The 17900-nt window shown below is 45.4% G+C and overlaps 1 long non-coding RNA gene and 1 pseudogene across 1 annotated transcript; one reads left to right on the forward strand and one right to left on the reverse strand.

Moving 5' to 3' along the window:
* The first annotated feature begins 4281 nt into the window (after positions 1-4281).
* LOC125943956 (uncharacterized) lies at positions 4282-14142 on the forward strand (annotated as a pseudogene).
* Positions 14143-16084: 1942 nt separating this feature from the next.
* LOC125942791 (uncharacterized) lies at positions 16085-17611 on the reverse strand. Its single transcript, XR_007465362.1, has 3 exons — positions 17477-17611; positions 16736-16981; positions 16085-16243 (listed from the first exon to the last, which is right to left on the reverse strand). It is a non-coding gene; the product is annotated as an uncharacterized LOC125942791 (long non-coding RNA).
* Positions 17612-17900: the final 289 nt, after the last annotated feature.

A 17900-nucleotide genomic window follows, 5' to 3' on the forward strand; every position in this document is an offset into this window, starting at 1 on the left:
GAACAAAACGTCAAGCATGCCAAGTTTGATGTGCGCCTCGTCAATGTTTCATTGCTTTCAGAATGAAAGTCTTCGTCGCTTTCAGTCTGATTTTCATGAAACCTTTGAGAATAACTTCAAATGGGGCAGCATGCTACATTCAGTGGCCCACTTGCACACTTCCGCACAAGATTCTGTATGCCTTCATCTACTTTTTGTGATAGTATGCGGTCCCTTGAATCCAGGCCTCACAGTTCATTTGAACACAGCCCTTGAAAGTTTACTGTGATATCCAGAGGCTGAAGGTGTTCAGTCATGCCTTCTGGAATGATAGCAGTTGCAGTAGCTGTCTAAGCTTTCCACTCAATGTCTACAACATGTGCATGCATGGAGTTCATTATCAAAAGATACTTTGGCCAGTGTCCTGCACTCCTGTGCCTCTGGCCATTTCGGTTTAAGTGCAGGTGAAATTCATATGTCTAGTGTGTATTTGTTTTCTTCAAGCATGCTTCCAACGTTAAAAATAAAATCATGTGTAGTCCGAACTCCGCAACATATAAACTTTTATACTTGCATAGTCCGCAGACTATAGTCTAGAAAATGCGGTAAGCTGGCTGTTTGCTGATGTGGCAGAATCGTGCTATGTCAACAAATCTTGGAGGTATTAGCAGACTTAAGAGCACAGAACAGTCAGTCTAAAACATCTTTTGTCATTTCACACTGACTATACAGTGTGCTAGCCTTATTGAAAAGCAGCACCCTGCGTACAGTTCCTAAATCACGGACGACGCACCCGCAGAAATGCGGCTGTATTTTCTGTGCGAAGTACTACTGCGCTGGCTACCGCATTAAAAGTGATCAAGTACAATGGGCGCATAGCATCATTGCATGCAAGAAGTGTACGTGTTACACTGCTACAGCAATTTCACGACAGTGGTTGTTGAACATTGTTGATGTCGCATAAAATGTGCATTGGTTATGCAGAGCACAGCTTTTCTGCAAAGCGAAGGCCACCCTTAGCCATGACATGCAAGTCTTGCTGGTGACCCTTAGTATATGGTGCAGAATGTACTGCTGACCACATGTTTTGGCGCTGTTAGCTGTGTTTTCTAGGATTAGTTTCCTCCGATTCTATTCTCAGCCATTGTGCCATGTGGCTGATGGTGTAGCTGTGTGTGAGCCATGACAGGTCTGAAAGTAGAGATAAGAGAAAAAATGGATGTACAGAGAGGCAGGGAGCCTAATTAGTAGTTCTGGTTACCTACTTTCCACAGGGGTTATGCATAGTGGAAGGGTTAAAGGGTATAAGATTCCTACAGTATATTTACTTAGACCTGAGATGTACACTCATACGTTTGATTCGAGGCGTGTAAAATGCTTGTATGTGCTTTAGAAACGTTAACATGCTAATATCCTCTATGTAGGATAATTTTTGCTGCCACATTAGCCAATGTGGCAGCAAAAAACAAATCTTCACTCACCCAAATTTAACATTTGTCAGTGCCAAACTAGACCAAAATGAAAATGTGACCAAGCCTAACTTCAGACATCTTTCTGCACGAAAAATTGCTAGCAAACATTTTTTGGCTGTGCCACCCCTGATGGAATCTTAACTTGTGTAAGAACAGTGTTTGCCTTGATTTAGCACATTTATCATCAGAGTTCAGTTGTTTCAAGTGAACTATGTTTTGTTTGCCTTGAAAATGATTCTTAGCAGTATACACGCTTCCGTATACTCTGCTTCTGCACTGTGATACGTTCCCAGCGATCTGAAGTGTTTTGCAACTTAGCCATGCGGAAAAGGCGTTTCTTTTTATTACACAAACGTTTCAAATTCGTGTTGTACCATGGCGTTTTTTTTATTGCTTCGTACACGCCGAAGGGGCACATGCGCTTTAGTGAGATCAGAGACCAGGTTTCTGAAGAAATCCCAGTTTTCTTGTACACTACGCCGATCAAAATTAGAACAAGAAGTATCTAAGCGCTGAGACATTTCCTGGTTGATGGCGACAAATTTGCCTTGCTATAGTCCCGGATATATTTATCTTCCTTAGTTACACGCGAAAATGACATAGTAATATCGAAATGTAGCAACAAATGGTTACTCACACCAGGAAGATAGGTACTTGGCGATATGAGGTCAGGGTGGGTTGTCAAAACCAAGTCTAAGGCATTAGCTGATTCATTAGTTATTCTGGTAGGTTTGGTTACAACCTGCGTAAAGTTAAACAATCACACAAATCCAAGAAATGTTGACATTGCGTTGAAAAGGGGTGGAGCAAAGGAACACCGGTCAGCCAGCTAATGTTAGAAAAGTTCAGATCGCCAAAAAGAAAAATAGGTGACGGAGGGTACCGGGTTACGACAGAGCCGAGAAGGTCATGCGATTCATCGACGGATGGCGACGCATAGTTTGGAGGGCGATAGCATACGCCCAGAATAATCTTCGTGTGTTTGCTTCCTTAGCTGTGCGGTCCTTAACTTATTATCGAGCTTCTTAACCTCTGTCACAGACCCCGGTGAACGAGGCGCAGATGCCGGACTAAATTCCAAAGCCGACTTATCAGCTTCCGAAAATAATCCCACGAAAGCAAGGACAATTAAGATTGGGCCCTCTGGTGCGCCAGCGAACGCCGGTTGCTGTCCAAAGACCGAGTCAGAGCCCAGAGTTGTCAAAACACAACAAAATATATTCTTCACACAAGGCAGTTACACACACACTTGCACACTTAGGCTAGACACAACACAATACAAATCAGATGGGTATTAAACACAAGAAAATAATTCACGACAAGCACTAAGAGTCCAACACGTAAAGTACAAAATAAATAGGAACACTAAGTGTCCAACCGTATTCACCGTGCTGGTTGGTCTTGGAGTCAGACGATCTCGGCGTAACTTGGAGGCAAATCTCGAAGAAGGAACTTCTTCCGGAAATGCAGACGCTCGAAGAACCCGTCGACTAGCTTGCCGGGGAATCCCCTTCTTCCGCAGACGCTCTGTCTTCACGTTACATCACTTCACCGGTGCGGACTGAACTCCTGAATTCCTGGATTCCTCTAAACGATTCTCGCACGGCGGTTATATAGCTTCCACAGGCGTTCTCGAACTTTCCTATCAGTGTCGTGATCTCGTAGCATGGCCAAAGCTTGGGAAGCTTCTACTCTTTTCTCGTACCTTCGACCGCTGCTGTCGGAACATTCTCAAGGGGGGGGGGGGGGTGATGACTCATGCCACGGCCACTCGATGAAAAACACACGGTGCGGCCTGCCGCGTCGCGGCGCAGGCAATGGGCGAGAGCGTGGAAGCGGAGTTGACAGTTGTCGCCGCATTTCGCTAGGAGGGCGCCAGTAGTAGGGGAGGGCTCCACGCGACGCGGGGCGGGAAGGAGCGCGCGTTCAGCGGGTAGGTCAAGATAGTGGTTGTTTTTCTCAACATGAATCGCTCGCACCGAGTGTCACTCAAGACAGTTTGCGCATGCGTGATATTTTATGCGTTAGGCCAAATGCCGCGCAACTGTTGTGTGCCGTTGTGTTCCACGAATGCATCGAAGGACCCGCAAATACGCTACCACAAGTTTCCCAGTAACGCAGGGCAGCATGGCTGCGAAACATTTCCCGTGAAGGACCCGGCGGAAAGGGAACAGTACGTATGGCAGCCGAATGACAGGTCCCTGGTGTGCGCCTTGCATTTTACGGAGCAGGACTACAAGAAGACCGAGAAGTTGAGGATACTTTTGCCAACGGCTGTGCCGACAGTGTTCCCCGGTTATCCAAGCTACATGAGCACGAGGAGCACGCCTGCGCCGAGGAAGAAGCGGCCACGCTTGGAAATAGAATACGATAATGCGCAGTCGCGTGCCGAGTGCTCGGGCAATGCTGCTTCGAAAGACAGGCCTGTCATTAGCCAAAACGGCTCGTCAAGTGACAGCACTGAAGCCACGACGCCCAAAAACTCCGAACTAGGGAATGAAACGTGTGTGGAAATTGCATCATTTTCAGATGCATGATGTCAAACTACATTCGACCTTGTTAAACTGACAGAAGAAGCTCAAAAAAAAAAACGCGCTGCTTCCAAGCGAAGATCGCTCGTAGGAATGGAGCACTGCAGGCCCTTCAAGAAAAAGTGAATGAGGCTGAGGTTCAATGCAAGGCTTGCAAAGCTCAGCTGCAGCTTCAGCAGGCAAACGACGCACTGTACGGTCTAGTAGAGTATATTGACCGCGGCAACCTCAGATACCCAACGATGGAAATTATTGGCATTTGCAAGCTAATGTGCATATTTAACGACAAGGTCATAAAGATGGCGGACGTGAGACGAAGTGGCAAGATTTGCGACCTCCTATCGTCTGCACTTTTGCCACACCTTCTGCTCTGCCGGGAGCTGACTCGCGGGCGGACGACCACGCCATGGAAGTCTGCAAAGTTTTCAGCAGAAAGCTCTTACTAGCGCTTCTTGCCAACTGGGCAGGAAATGGTAAAATGTCTGTTGAGCGTCTCGTACGCTTGGCTCAAGAACCTCCGGCCAGGAAAGTGCTGCGCCTGTGATTCCAATAACACAGTGATCCTTTTTTCACACACGCGCAATAAAGCAATTATGACTCCCCTGATGTTCACAATGCTTTTGTTTCGAAGGTGTGAGCAACAATCATTCCGGAAATACAACCGCACCTGTCAATGAGCGACTCTCCTGTTGTAAAAATAACTGTAGCACAAACATACATTATCGAAGGTGAACAGCGCAACGGCAACAAAAGAGAGAAAACATGACGTGAAAAATCGCGACTCGCACGAGCAACCACTTCAGATAAAACTAACACTTGCTATATTTAGGTTGAAGCATCGCCGACGCACATTCGGTAGGACGATTACCAATATAGTTAACGCTATAGCAAGTTTATTGTAACCCTTTAAAAACTAACAAGCGCATAGCAGCTGCGCTGTCAAGCCGCGATGCGCCGCAATAATTCCGGCGCTCTCGTTTTCGGTCTCCCCAGAGGCTCCCCTACTGGTGGCGCCGCGGCGGCAGCCCGGAGCACTAGGCGCTCCACGCAGCATCCGCTCCACGCGGCAGGCCGCACCATGTGTTTTTCATCGAGCGGCCGTGCTCATGCTGTTGGCGCGCGTTCACGCTGTAGTTATGTCTGTCGACTCGCCGGGTGAGAAGGTGTCTCGGCGCGCGCGTGTGCTCTCTCTCTCTCTCCGGTTAACGTCGCTCCGTCGAGTCTCTTCCAGACGTTTCGGCGCCGTTGTTAGCGTTGCTGTTTGAGGCGTATGCGCTCTGCCCCTCTGTTGAAGTTGCCGCGGGGCCGGCGTGTTCTTTCGCTTGGTTGCGTGACACTCGGCGCGCGCTTGGATTACGCGCTCTTTTGTGACAACCTCCAAATTTCAGCTCCACATGTTATTACTGGTAAAAATGCAATGATTGTGCACTTTTCAGTGACACTGGTAAGCGCCCGGTCATGATTTGATAATGCTTGCCATATGTCCTGCAGCCCATTTTTATTGTATAAGTTTCCTTCTCTTGATCAGCGTCCCCTGTGAGCAAGTAAACTACATAAGTGCACTCCTGCAGATTCTAAATGCTGATGCTACACATAGGATGAAGCTGGCAGCTGATTGGTTGTTACAAATAATCTATTCTTGTATGCTTAAATACATCTATCACACAGGAGAGATAGTATCTCCTTGTTTGACTGGTTTCTTGATAGCTATTTTTCTACTTGTGGAAAATTTATCTGTAGGGTCCCTTTCATTTTGTCTTCGTTGAATTCTTTATTAGGTGCATCTGACACTATTGTAATATCGTTATCACTGAGCTACAGAGTTGAAAACATAATACTCGAGCTTTTTTTTTATTTTTCACTTTGGAAAATTTCATCAATTTTTGTGAATAAAGCGACAGCCTAAATAATGTTTGCCACCGTCAGTATATTTCACCATTTTTTAAATGCAAGAAACAATATAATTTGGCGCAGTGGATGCTGAGGAAAATTATTCCTCATTACCGTGTACACTTAGATGGGAGATCATGAGCTAAAGCTTCCTTTTAATGGCCGCGCGTTCTTGTAAAGTAGCCACGAAGACCACATTGTGAATATAATTCAGGAAATCCTTGAGTTGTGCCAGTCAATCTCACAAAGAGTATTCTAACATGTAGTGCCCCACAGAAACCACTTCAGAATATAATGTTAATTTTCAGTGAAGCGCTAATCAATCCATCAAAAATGTTCAATTGTCACATTTATGGGCTTCATCCTATTCTAACATTTCGTGCAAAATCTGATCTTAATTTATCCCTGGACAAACAAATAAAAACCCCTTCTAATGCTGTAGTGGTGTGAGCGCAGCGGCGAACAATCGATTCCTGCTCCAGACATTGGATCAGTGTTCTACTCCCCTGCGTCTGCTGTGATGGGGGAGAGTGAACATGGGAACAGAATAGGCCCTAACAATGCTAGCGTTCCAGCATGGCCATGGCCTTGCCAAAACCTGAATATTTGACTTTGATAAATGCATACTTCAAACAGTTCTATCATTTTCCCTTTACATCATTTTTGGCTCAGGTCTTCCTCAGGGACTGGACATAGTTGGAGGAGGAGATCTTCTCAGAACTTCTGCGTGAGCTTCCCCTTATTGAGAGGGTGTTTGTTGTAGCAGAAGTTATTCCTGCAGCCCCTCCTGGTCCTTTCCTGTCAGGTGCCTTACTCTTTTTACTTGTCATCCTTTATAGCTTTTACAGTACCACTTAGGCTCAGTACAGTCTGTGTAAGTGAACTTGACTTAGTAAATTAATATAATATTGAGAGGATAATACTATTTAGTCCTTTATTCTGAATATAAATATCTGCTTTCATATAATAAACTACATCTTCAGTACATTTGCGATGATTCAACTTTTCATCTGGAGCTTGTTTTTGTCTGCTTTCCTTTTATCCATTAGGCATATCTGAGCTTGACGCCCCCGCTAAAGCCAGCAGCACATACGATTTAAGCCAGCCTACAATAGATACTGGCTGCTTTCCAAATAGTTTACAATAGGCCCTTAAAAATCAACCGCCCCTCCTTCCAAGGGAGACAAGGGAGCTGGTGAGGCGGGTGGCCGACCAGTTATTACTTAAGCAATCCAGACCCAGGAGAGAGGAGATACGCAGCGCAGCTGCACAAGTTGTTGCTGCGTATCCTCTCTCTCTTGAGGACCGGAAGTTGGATGGCGGGCTGCTGGGACGGGGTTACGACTCCTTGTTCCAGCGGCTCGAAAATAGGGTGGAAAACTTAAATCGAGGCAAACGTTCCACTTCACCGGCAGGACGATCAAGCCTCGGGGCAAGAAGGTGGGCTTATGGCTGCGCCAACTGGCAGCCAGTCCGCAGGTTTGAGCCCCCTAGTGACACCGCGGAAAAATTAAATTCTTGAAAGATGAAGGACACAAACACGTAAAAGAAATTAATTCAGCACTCGCAACACAATACATGGAAGACCTATACACCGAACAGAGGACATTTATAAACAGACAACCTTTTCCACACACATTGACAGTGAAGGAGGAGTGGCCACACCTGTCTGTAAGGCCATTTCTCTATGGCCATGCTGACAAGCTTCTCGGGAAGAATGTGAAGGTATGACGTTATTTCAGTTGTTTGCATGGGAGTGTTTGTTTAGATTAAAAGAAAAGGGGGTTCTACGCAGGGTCATGCATGTTTCTTGAACTACGGAATGTTCCTCTTAAGTGTTTAAGTGCAATTTATGGAAACGCGAAATGACCGATATCTCAAAAAAACCATTTGAATTTGTCGAGGAAGTAGTTCAGAATTCAGCTGCCAAATGTCAACTTTCGTAAGCTCGTTCCTAGTTGGAAAGGTAATCACATGTAAATGGAGTAGATAAATATTCCCAGATTCAGCACATGCACAGTAGCCCCCACCAGTGCCATGATGCCAGTGGTCATCGCCCATTTGTTACTGTACTAAGCTCAAGACAACCTTGAGAGCAATGCCAAGGTGAACATCACTGAATTTTTCCAGAGAATAACTGGAAGAGTTGGGCAGTGGGTTTTCTCACTTTGCTTGTTCCTCTTGAGTAGATTTGGAATTGTACAAAAACTACCTGCTACTAATGATAGTGCAATTTGGGAAATCGTTCTGTGATGCTCTCACACCTGCAAAATGTTTTCAAACTGTAGACCTGGTTGTAGCATAGTCATTTATCTGATAAATGTTTGTTTAATTTGAACATCTTGGCAGGCCATATTTCAAGAAAAAATTTTGATGTGTGCACCACAAATAATGCACCTTATGGAATCGACTCCAAGGAAGGAGACGATGCGTGTGGTTGTCGACGTACACGATGAAGAAAAAGAAAACGACAAACCAGTTCAGGTGGCTCTGCTTCCCCTTCTGTGTGCCCACTTCAAAGACGACGCCTTTTCGAAGTCTTTGAGGTAGGTTGTATTTTTGTGCATTGTATTTCTAAAAAAATGGGATGTGATTTTCATTAATTGAGAATATTTTTTGCTGTTGAGAAGTGTGAAAATGAATGTTTCTGTTCTGAGTTCTCAATCTGTCATGTAGCCCTTTTTTAGAAATACTGCCAATCCCATAAGGGATTATTGCAGGTAGGGCACAAGGTCAAACAATAAACATAATGAAGTCATAGTAGTAATGTAGAAAAATACAAAATCCAAACACAAAATCTCAGTAAACCAAACACAGTAAGTAGCAACATCAAACTGACAAGTATAAAGAGGGGTAATATGTATATCTATACAGTCCAGCAGTATTTTACAAAGGCGTTTACAACTTTACAAAGAAGGTTAGCAATTCACTAGTAACAGAGAAGAAGGTGTGCAACAGTTACATTTCATAACTGAGAATCTAGTAAGTAATTTTCAAGAAGTGACAAAAAATGTGTATTTGACAAGCTATTCGTGATATTGGAAGGTAAACCATTCCACTGCCTTATGGCTAGCGGAAAAAAGAGTATTTAAAACAGTCAGTTTTAAAACGATATTCCTGTAGTGTACGAATGCTTAAGCCTTGTTATTCTAGTGTTTGCGATGGTAACGTACTTGGAGCTGTTAACATTTAACTTGTTATGAATTATCTGGTGCAGTAATTTCAATCGAGCGAGTGTCGCTCGATTTTGGATTGTGAGTATTCGGGCAGTTTTTAGCAGATCACTTGGAGAATCTGTAAGTCGATATTTATTGAAGATGAAACTAATTGCTTTTCTTTGTACTTCCTCCATCATATTAATTAATTTGTTTCTCGATGGAAACCAAACTAAGATAGCGTATTCTAAGGTTGACCTGATAAGTGCATTATAAGCTAGTAATTTAGTTTCTCGTGGGGCTTGACGTAGACGCCGCTTAAGAAAGAAAAGTCGGCTTAGGGCCGTTGAAGTAATATGATTAACATGGGAGATCCATCGAAGATGAGACGTTAGTGTTACACCGAGATACGTGTGCTCTGTGACTGCTGTTAAGGGGGCGTCGTTTATGGTGTAAGGGAACTCCTGTACATGGTGTTTTCTTGTTATTCGCAAAAGACTGATTTTTTAGCATTAAGTGTCATTTGCCACTTTGTACACCACGCATAGACGGATTTTAGAGCATTGTTTAGGATTACATGGTCATCTGGTGAAGTAATTTCTTTATACAGTATACAGTCGTCAGCAAAGAGTCTTATGTTGACTTGGATGTCAGAGGGCAAGTCGTTAATATAAACTATAAATAATGCAGGTGCTAATACGGTGCCTTGGAGCACACCAGAGGTAACCTGAGTTAGTTTAGAATTTGTATGGTTAATCTGTACGAATTGTGTCCGGTTAGGTAAGTAGTCCTTTATTCAATCGCTAATGGGACCCTTTCCGAAAGTGTGCTCAAATTTTACCATTAGTTTCTGATGTGAAACGCGATCAAATGCTTTTAAAAATCGAGGAAGATAAGGTCTGTTTGGTTTTGGTTGTCTATGCCTCTGGAGACATCATGTATTAATTCGACTAGTTGAGTGACTGTGGATGAACCCTGACGGAAACCATGCTGAACCGGAGTTAAAATGTGGTTTTGATCGAGGTAAGCGTTTATGAGTTTAAGGATGATGTGCTCAAGTAGTTTACACACGCTACTTGTGCGAGAGATTTAGAGGGCTCAGTCTTATTCCCTGATTTGTGTACAGGGATAATTTTAGCGGTCTTCCAGTCATTTGGTAGAGTGCCTGTGGATAAAGACTTCTCATAGATTAGGGTTAAATAGTGAGATACTAGCTCAGCGTACCTTTTAAGAAAAGCATTTGGAATTTTGTCTGGTCCTGGGCTTTCTTATTGTCTAATTTCAGTAATAGGTTTAGCACGCCAGCCCGTGTACAATCAGAGGTCGCAGAAATATGTTAGAGGAAGATTGAAGGTGCGGCAGGTTATCATCGTCCACTGTAAAAATTGATTGAAAGTAATCATTTAAGTTGTTAGCTCGCGCTTCATTTTCTTCTCGCGTAACTTCGGGGCTAGGGTTAGACCTTGGCAACAGGTAGTTCCAGAATTTACGAGGAGAGGACTTCAAAAAGTTACCGAGGGTGTTTTGGAAATAATTGTATTTAGCTGCCTTTATTTTAGCTTTCATAGTGTTTATGGCTTATTGTTTATGGCTTTACTTTTTTATTGCGCTGCTTTGCGATTGGCTTACATTTTTCGTTGAATAGTTAAGCATAGCCACACTTCCGGTTTCGATTTTAGGCAAGCATAGTTTTAACGAGTCGATCTGGGTTTCATTTCAGCCTTGCTTTTTTTACTAATTATGCATTACCACAGCTCTGCACACAGCTCTAAACTAACTTCGTGGGTCCTATTGGTTCCAAGCTTCATATTCACTACATTTTCGTTGTCCTAGGTGAACTAGAAGGCATTGATTTGTATAATTTATCAGACGCAAGTGATTAGATACCCAGGTACCAAGTACCTCAAATTTATCTGAACTTGCCAAAGAAGGCTTCACCTTTACAACTGCACTGTGCGGAATGGCATCTCCTATGGTTGAGATTTCGTAAGGGCAGCAACTGCACTTGGGATACTTGAGTTCGTACGGTCTGTGTACACGGGATCCTTTTGTTCATCCAGGAGGGCACGAGTCTTTTGGGGGAGCTTGGCCACCTACCGTCAACCCCTACCATCGTCGTACTAGGTAGGTTCCAATGTAGACATTAATGTCCACTGCTCCTTGTATTTAAAACCAACAATTCCTAATTACACTACACAATTTATCTGTGAGTGTAACTACTAGGAGGAGGTGCAGTTGAGAGCTGAACCTATAAATTTGTCTAGTGCTGGAAAAAGAACGCTGTCACACTATCACTTGCCTTTCAGCATGTTGAGCTGCTGTGAGTAAATTTCTGTAAGATGGTAACAGCTCGGGGATATTTGTGGGCTGCATTTTAGCTCTGTGTACTAATTCCGCTGAGCATGTAAAGCTTATCATGCAAAGAAATATATGGGTGTACTAATTCTGTATTTCCCTGTTAACATTAGTGTCAGAGATAACTATAGAATAGAGAGCTTTAGGTTATTGGACACAAGCCGCACTGAAGCGTAGGGGGACACCAGCTACTGGGCGTACAAAAGAACCCAAAGCGATCACAAAAGAGGGCGAAGTGCCCAATATAGTAGCCGGAAGTTTTGGCGTCAAAGTTGATTCATCCCCAAGTAGGACCTCCAAAACGACTAATGGAGCTTGTAAAGCAAGAAGCGTTTAACACAGCAATTGTTTCTTATAGGGGTTGAGACACCAAATTGTGAGGCTATAAAAAGCCTGCTATAGGCTTCCTCTGTATGCAAGGACACTCAACAAGAAGCGTTTGACACAGCAAACATTTAAAATATACTTTAATTCGCTTCCAAAGAGTGCCTAAATGCTGGTTCTCGCGATCGACACCCATTAGCTAGCATGATTGACACCGACGTCACTGTGTTGGAAGCGTAACAAAAGGTTTAGTGATGTCATTACACATTAGAGTGACGTACAATGAGCGGTGACTCACAGCACTGGGCAAGCCTAATATCTTACGGCCACACCTAGCCCATTCAACAGGCCTACAATGATTACCTTGTTATTGTTCATGCCCCTGTAGTGGGTGAGCAAAATTATTTGAGGAGAAAGCAGGCAAGCAAAGATTACATCATGGTCTTTGCTGTGGGAAGGTGCTGCTGTCACAGTAAGTCAGCACATAACTGCAGGGATTGATGAAGTCTGTTGTCTCTTTTCTGTAGGACAATAGTGCTGCGTCTAAAATGTCAATGAATGTTTTCAAACAGGGTTTAATTGTGTGTTTTTCTCATTCTATTATTGCAGGAAGCATCTTCAAGCAGCAATGCTATATAGCAGTCGAGCAGCAGCTTCTTTTCACCGAGAATGTGTACTTTGTTGAAGCAACATGCCTGCTATTTTTAGCATATTATGTTTTTAACATGTCTTATGCGGATGGTGCGGCAACAACCCTGGAGTTCTTCCATAGGTGCGAGACATTCCTATGCAGCATTCACTGACCATGTGAATTGCAAGTTTTAGAAGCTACGTGTGGTACGTTTTTTTACATTTAACTATCCATAATATGCATTTGCATTCTCTTAATTTTAACTTGTGAATGATAATATACTCAAACTTTCTTGCTTGCTTCTTTTGCAAAGCTTTTAGGTGCAATAGCATGTCAGCTTTCAATAAGTGTTGTTCTAGATTTTTCACAGTACCAAAGGCATATCTGCATTTTTGAACTTTTGCAACCCCATGCAAGTGCTTTGGGCTCCTGATCTCTTGTTTACTTCTGTTCCACCATTGCACATTGCGCTATCTATAGAGTCTTGTGTGACATAGATTTACTCCTTTTGCCGAATGTTCCTCTTAAGTGTTTAAGTGCAATTTATGGAAACGCCCAATACATGGATGAGACCCAATACAGGATGTACTGCGTCTCATTTGCTGTTAAAAATTATAGCTGGTGGTTGAGTAGTTTTAATGCAGTGTGCAGACTGGTATTTTGTAATCTTGCTTGTTTGCAAATATGCATGTCTTGCTCTTAATTATCATGTTTATCTTACGGATAGCCTTTCCTACTGTGTGTCATCAAAACGAGCCACACAAATGACACGCTGTAGACCTCATAGTAGTGCAAACGGGCGAATGCACTCTTCTAGTCTTCGTTCAAGGAGGACAGCTAAAACCGAGCTCCTAGGTCCACCACCTGCACATCGGCACTTAGGATTCCCAGAGAAATATCCAACTGTCTAGTGTCTGGTGTCTTTCGTTTCCTTGCATGCTTCCTTTCTTATAACAGCTCCTAATGCATCTCCTTTATTTCTTAATTTTATTTGCGTGTGCCTATATTCCAGAACAAAAACTAAAGCGGACTAGTGACTATTTCATATTGTAGAGGTTAACTCTGACTGCTTGGCACACATGTGAAGCATAATATCACAAATTAGATATAAATAAAGCAGTTGCAGTATGAATGCTTTCTAAACTGATGCCTCTACTTAAAAAAATTGGGCAGAACACATCTATGATGACTATCCTGGTATACGAATAACATTCTTAAAAATGAATATATTGTACAACAAGCTGGAATTTCATGTGCGAGATGAAGCCGTAGAGCAACGTGAACTCAATGCAGGAACCAGTGCAGTGTGAGGTGGCACAAAAGGTTTCTCCGTTTTATAACGCATGTGGCGTCACATACACGCATTGAAGGTGGAGCCCGATTTGCAAAATTGGTTACCGGAGCAAGTACAGTTTTGAGAACCTGACCTGTGTGACAGCGGTTCTATTCTACCTCACGTCTAAACTTTTGGAGGATTTCTTTTTAATTATAGAGCACCGTGATCTTGGTTAAGCCTGCATTGTTAAACTGCACTACCAGCAAGATCGGTCTACAATTTTAGGCGGCACTATCTTTGGGATTGACCCATATTTTTTTGTTAGATAGCCAGAAAGAAAAGTAACCTAACAATGCCAGGAATGCTGTTCACAATGATAATTTGTGTCTGACGTGTCTATTTACTTTACAGGCAGATATTTGACATCAATCCATCCAAGGGCAGCAGATGCCAAGGTGCAAAGAAGTCTCGCACGAATGTGGACATGAAGGTTTTGAGACTCGCGCAGAAGCTGCGAATGACTCAATGAACCTGTCAGTATGTGCCCTTCAGAGTTTACCGATACCTTGCCATTTTGGCTGAATATTATTTTGATTGTTGCTTCATACTCCATTTTTATTGTTAATTTCTATAGTCTGTTTAACATCGCACCAAGGGGTTATTCTGTAAGGGTCTGCCTAGTTGACTGTACATTTCAGCCGCCGCTCATTGGCTGAAGCAGTATGAGTGAAGAGGAGACAGGCTGATGGCACCTGTTTCATTTTTGCTTGTTCAGCTCCAGCCAAACGGCGGTGTGCGAAATAAACAGTCGACTAGGTGGACTCTCACACAATAACCCCCTTGATTTGCCACAGTGGCTATGGCATTTTGCTGCAGACTAGGTCATGAATTCGGTTCCTAGGCAGCCATATTATTATATGCAATGAATGAATAAATGCTCGTGTACTTAGGTTTATCTGCATGTTAAAAGCACAAGGTGGTGAAAATAAAGTTAGAGCCCTTCATTACACCATTTCACTGTGTTATTCTGGAGTGCTGAACCCAATGTTATCTCAGTTTGCCTTAGTGTGAACATGCCATTGTTTGATAACCAAGGCTGGGACAGAAGAATAGTGGGAAGAGATTTGTTCATTGCTGGCTTCTGTGATATGCCTTTTATTCAGCAACCTTTACATGATGAAGAGTGTTAGTACATGTGGGACTGTAAACAAAACATACTTCTGTTGCAGTTAGAGAATGTCAGTGCATAAAAGCATTTTGGTAATTCTCTGGATGGACATGTATGAAGACAAAATTACTTTGTTTGCTTCAGTTAATGGAGCTGCACAGTGGTGTCACGAAACTCACTACCCCTCCTGTCATCACTGATCTGTTTATGTCCACTGCGAGACAAAGGTCTTTCCTAGCTGCCTCCAATTAACCCTGTCCAGATACACACGCTGAATCCTGTGTTAAATATGTTTGTTCTAAAACCATCTTGGATTTTCCCATGATTTGCATTTATGTTACTATATAAATGAACACTGCAGTGGATAGAGGAACTGAGGCTGGTTATATAAAACTAAAGGGTCACTAAAGAGAAGAAGGGGCACGACACCGCATCAGCGATGACGAATTCACGCAAGCTGCTTTTGCAGGCTACCTTTTCCTGGGCGCTGTGCTCTGCACTGTTAAGTCTACCGGATTCTGGATTTTTGTTTGGGCCCTGGCCAGATCCCGCGCCACCGGCACCGATATTGGACGAAGCCATCTACCGCGTGTAGCAACGAGGCACTGCTACGTTCGGCGCCACCGGTGGTGGATTTAAAAGCCATCCAGACCTCGGCAGCTTCGGGTGCGACACCGCATCTGCGATGACAAATTCACGCAAGCTGCTTTTGCAGGCTACCTTTTCCTGGGCGCTGTGCTCTGCACTGCTAAGTCTACCGGATTCTGGATTTTTGTTTGGGCCCTGGCCAGATCCCGCGCCACCGGCACCGATATTGGACGAAGCCACCTACCGCGTCTGGCAACGAGGCACTGCTACGTTCGGCGCCACCGGTGGTGGATTTAAAAGCCATCCAGACCTCGGCAGCTTCGGGTGCGACACCGCATCTGCGATGACGAATTCACGCAAGCTGCTTTTGCAGGCTAACTTTTCCTGGGCGCTGTGCTCTGCACTGCTGGGTCTACTGCTGGATTCTGGATTTTTGTTTGGGCCCTGGCCAGATCCCGCGCCACCGGCACCGATATTGGACGAAGCCATCTACCGCGTCTGGCAACGAGGCACTGCTACGTTCGGCGCCACCGGTGGTGGATTTAAAAGCCATCCAGACCTCGGCAGCTTCGGGTGCGACACCGCATCTGCGATGACAAATTCACTGCAAGCTGCTTTTGCAGGCTACCTTTTCCTGGGCGCTGTGCTCTGCACTGCTAAGTCTACCGGATTCTGGATTTTTGTTTGGGCCCTGGCCAGATCCCGCGCCAACGGCACCGATATTGGACGAAGCCATCTACCGCGTCTGGCAACGAGGCACTGCTACGTTCGGCGCCACCGGTGGTGGATTTAAAAGCCATCCAGACCTCGGCAGCTTCGGGTGCGACACCGCATCTGCGATGACAAATTCACGCAAGCTGCTTTTGCAGGCTACCTTTTCCTGGGCGCTGTGCTCTGCACTGCTAAGTCTACCGGATTCTGAATTTTTGTTTGGGCCCTGGCCAGATCCCGCGCCACCGGCACCGATATTGGACGAAGCCATCTACCGCGTCTGGCAACGAGGCACTGCTACGTTCGGCGCCACCGGTGGTGGATTTAAAAGCCATCCAGACCTCGGCAGCTTCGGGTGCGACACCGCATCTGCGATGACAAATTCACGCAAGCTGCTTTTGCAGGCTACCTTTTCCTGGGCGCTGTGCTCTGCACTGCTAAGTCTACCGGATTCTGGATTTTTGTTTGGGCCCTGGCCAGATCCCGCGCCACCGGCACCGATATTGGACGAAGCCATCTACCGCGTCTGGCAACGAGGCACTGCTACGTTCGGCGCCACCGGTGGTGGATTTAAAAGCCATCCAGACCTCGGCAGCTTCGGGTGCGACACCGCATCTGCGATGACAAATTCATGCAAGCTGCTTTTGCAGGCTACCTTTTCCTGGGCGCTGTGCTCTGCACTGCTAAGTCTACCGGATTCTGGATTTTTGTTTGGGCCCTGGCCAGATCCCGCGCCACCGGCACCGATATTGGACGAAGCCATCTACCGCGTCTGGCAACGAGGCACTGCTACGTTCGGCGCCACCGGTGGTGGATTTAAAAGCCATCCAGACCTCGGCAGCTTCGGGTGCGACACCGCATCTGCGATGACGAATTCACGCAAGCTGCTTTTGCAGGCTAACTTTTCCTGGGCGCTGTGCTCTGCACTGCTGGGTCTACTGCTGGATTCTGGATTTTTGTTTGGGCCCTGGCCAGATCCCGCGCCACCGGCACCGATATTGGACGAAGCCATCTACCGCGTCTGGCAACGAGGCACTGCTACGTTCGGCGCCACCGGTGGTGGATTTAAAAGCCATCCAGACCTCGGCAGCTTCGGGTGCGACACCGCATCTGCGATGACAAATTCACGCAAGCTGCTTTTGCAGGCTACCTTTTCCTGGGCGCTGTGCTCTGCACTGCTAAGTCTACCGGATTCTGGATTTTTGTTTGGGCCCTGGCCAGATCCCGCGCCAACGGCACCGATATTGGACGAAGCCATCTACCGCGTCTGGCAACGAGGCACTGCTACGTTCGGCGCCACCGGTGGTGGATTTAAAAGCCATCCAGACCTCGGCAGCTTCGGGTGCGACACCGCATCTGCGATGACAAATTCACGCAAGCTGCTTTTGCAGGCTACCTTTTCCTGGGCGCTGTGCTCTGCACTGCTAAGTCTACCGGATTCTGAATTTTTGTTTGGGCCCTGGCCAGATCCCGCGCCACCGGCACCGATATTGGACGAAGCCATCTACCGCGTCTGGCAACGAGGCACTGCTACGTTCGGCACCACCGGTGGTGGATTTAAAAGCCATCCAGACCTCGGCAGCTTCGGGTGCGACACCGCATCTGCGATGACAAATTCACGCAAGCTGCTTTTACAGGCTACCTTTTCCTGGGCGCTGTGCTCTGCACTGCTAAGTCTACCGGATTCTGGATTTTTGTTTGGGCCCTGGCCAGATCCCGCGCCAACGGCACCGATACTGAAAGAAGCCATCTACCGCGTCTGGCAACAAGGCACTGCTACGTTCGGCGCCACCGTTGGTGGATTTAAAAGCCATCCAGAC

This window comes from Dermacentor silvarum, chromosome 1 (assembly GCF_013339745.2).
Source record: "Dermacentor silvarum isolate Dsil-2018 chromosome 1, BIME_Dsil_1.4, whole genome shotgun sequence".
Taxonomy (NCBI): domain Eukaryota; kingdom Metazoa; phylum Arthropoda; class Arachnida; order Ixodida; family Ixodidae; genus Dermacentor; species Dermacentor silvarum.